The sequence below is a fragment of the Boleophthalmus pectinirostris genome, unplaced genomic scaffold, assembly GCF_026225935.1.
Source record: "Boleophthalmus pectinirostris isolate CB_2022bp ecotype Guang Dong unplaced genomic scaffold, ASM2622593v1 HiC_scaffold_23, whole genome shotgun sequence".
In the NCBI taxonomy this organism is placed as follows: Eukaryota; Metazoa; Chordata; class Actinopteri; order Gobiiformes; family Gobiidae; genus Boleophthalmus; species Boleophthalmus pectinirostris.
In genome coordinates, this window is record NW_026571207.1 from 4388863 (window position 1) to 4391768 (window position 2906).

At 37.4% G+C, this 2906-nt stretch overlaps 1 long non-coding RNA gene across 1 annotated transcript; it reads left to right on the top strand.

The window, feature by feature from the left end:
• The first annotated feature begins 589 nt into the window (after nucleotides 1-589).
• LOC129410739 (uncharacterized) lies at nucleotides 590-1349 on the top strand. The gene is made up of 3 exons (XR_008633009.1): nucleotides 590-876; nucleotides 1066-1199; nucleotides 1280-1349. It is a non-coding gene; the product is annotated as an uncharacterized LOC129410739 (long non-coding RNA).
• Nucleotides 1350-2906: the final 1557 nt, after the last annotated feature.

Consider the following 2906-nt stretch of genomic DNA (forward strand, 5'->3'; position numbering starts at 1 on the left):
TCATTTCGTCGTCTTTGTAGTAAACCACTGAGCTACACGCCAAAACGGTTATTTTTTTTTTTTCAAAATATGATCCAATCCAATCCAACTTTATTTGTAGAGCACATTTTACTTAAAAAAAAAAATAAAATAAAATAAAAATCAGCAGAATTATGTTTCAACCATGAGGAAACTAATAGAATAAATAAAATAATAATAAAATCAATGAACAAAAATAATAAAATCAATACAAAAAAGCAGTACTAAAAAATCAAATAGATAATAAATAAATTAATAAAAGACACAGAGGACCATATAACTCACGTGGTCTTTAAAAAAAAAAAAATAAAAAAAAAATCTTGAAAAAGTCTCGGTTTGATGTGTTGGGCTCTAATCAAACCCTCCTTTCATAAATATACCGAAACATTGCTGTGGTTTACATTTTATAATTCCCAAAGCATCTGCTCACCTGACTGTGATGCTTCCTGTGTTGGTGTGGAGTATTCAGAGAAGACTCCAAAAACAAACTCTGATAGTGTAGTATTATTTATTACAAAAACAGAGTAAAAAAGCCTACACTGAAAAAACAGTCTGAGAGGAGTTGCTCAAATTGCAAAAACTAATTTGACAACAATAACATGACTTTTTTACGTTTCTCTGTCCAGCATGTTTAAATGTTACAAAGGTCACTTGATTGTGGCCGATGTGAGACCTGCATGTTTTAATCAGGTTGAGGAAACATGACTTTATTATTTCATCTCTGGTGAGGCTCGTCCCTCTGGAATTCTCCTCCCAAAAACCTTTGGAGGGAAAATTCAAATATAACAGGACACAGGAGAGTTCCAGGAGCAGAGACACACAGTGTGGAGCAGGAGGATTATCAGAGCTGATCTGGAGGTGAGACTTTTCAAAGATTTTATTATGTGTTTCTCTGGACTAGAATGACGTCATTGTTAAAACATGTTTGTGGTGTTTTATTTGAAATTAGAGTTAATGTCAGGAGTGTTTCCATGAAACAAATAGTCTTTGACTGTCCATCTACAAGAGTGTGACAGTTGTACTCAGATGTGAATGTGTTTGTTCCAGAGTCGTCTACAAACACAGAGTGACGTCCAGGTTCTGCTGGAGCTGAGGGGAAGTTCATGAATGTTACAGCTGATGTTTCAGGAAAAAAGGAAGATGTTTGAAAACCAACAAAACACAGACCACAGATGAACAAAGTAAGTAAACCAACTAAAATGATTTGAAACGAATTTTCCAAAATGAACTTCCTGTTGAAACAGTTTTTGTGTTTCTACAGGGTGATGTGGCACTAGGAGACTTTATACCAGATGCCCTCCCTGTTACTGCGTTTAGAGGAAGAAAAGCAGCACACGGTGAGTTTTGTTTCTGCAGATACAGTTCTAATGTTCTTGTCATTCTGTTCTGGTCCATTATAGGTCCTTTAAATGTATTTAAACATGTAGAACAGAGTAGATCATCAGAATGTGATCATCATGTGTTATTCTGTGTCCACAGAGACCAGAGCTTCTTCACTGGAATAAATCTTCACACTGTCCAGCTCCAAACTGTGTGTCTCTGTACTTGTGTGTCTCTGTACTTGTGTCTCTCTGTGTGTTTGATTCTGTTTAAGACAAGACAGAACTGTGGAAAACTAAAGACTGTTTTTGTATTCTTTTACAGAATTAGATCAATTCAATTAAATTATACATACTTATACATTTCACAATAAGTTAACATAAGATAAATATGCATATTCAGCTGGATTTGATCAAATTTCAAAGCCTAAACATAATTTTATTGCATGCAGCCGCTTTCCAGAACTTTTTTACGCAAATCCAGCAACCTTTTTTTGTCAGTGTTCCTTCTAAGGCGTCATATTTCTTCTGATATGGACCATGCATGTCCCTGATTGGTTAATCCACCTGTCAATCACTCCCACCTGAACCGGACTCACATCTTCATAACACATTGGAGAAGTGTGTATTCTGGATTCCAGGCAAACAAAATGACACCAATTGCCACTTTTTACTCCCCTCCTCTTCTCTCTCTCCCCCTCTCTCCCTCCCTCCCTTTTTGCTTCTCTCATTCTCTCTCGCTCTCTGATGCCGCAGATAGAGTTGTGTTTGACACTTCTCCCTCTCCGGTGCAGCAGATCTGGTCTCTGATGGTTGGTAAAATGAGCCTGTGTTGTTTGGGAGTATGCAGATTAGACACAGAGGTATCAAAGCTCCATCCAGCGCCCCATGAGTCCGTCATCCACAGCCTCCCCGTCACTGCAGGGGCCCCTCGCTCCTCCCCGTCACTGCAGGGGCCTCTTCCCAAAACCTTCCTGTGTAAAGAGACTGACATTATACAAGTGAGAGCAGAGTCACGACGAGCGCCTCCGTGAATGTGTCGGAACGATGAAAGGACAAAGAGGTGGAGTTTATTTCAAGAATATTTTAAGCAGTCATTCTAAGCTGCTATACAGTCATACTCTAAAAACTGTGGCGCATTATGTTATAATTTGCACATTTTAAATCACAATATTGATCTAAAATGACTTAATAAAAGAAATAAATGCACTGATTTATGCATTAGAAAAGCTGTAAAAATCACCACAACAAAGAGTCTTGAAGCTGCAGATTTTTTTTTTTTTTTTTGTACCAAAAATGGATCTACTTTTAGGAAAATAAAACTGGGTAACGAAGTAAGTCCATCACAGAGGGCGTGTACTGGTGGTGGTGAAAACACAGGTTCAACTGGCGTCTTGAAAATAACTGACTGAAGATTGCTTAAACATGTATTTTTCACTCTAAGTAGAACTTTGAGTGAGTAAATGTTGAGGTGAAACAACTATAACATGGGTAAAAGCATGGTTAAAAAAGCTGATTTCACTAAATAGGTCTGCCATGATTTTAATTCTGAATTTCATAAACGTGTGA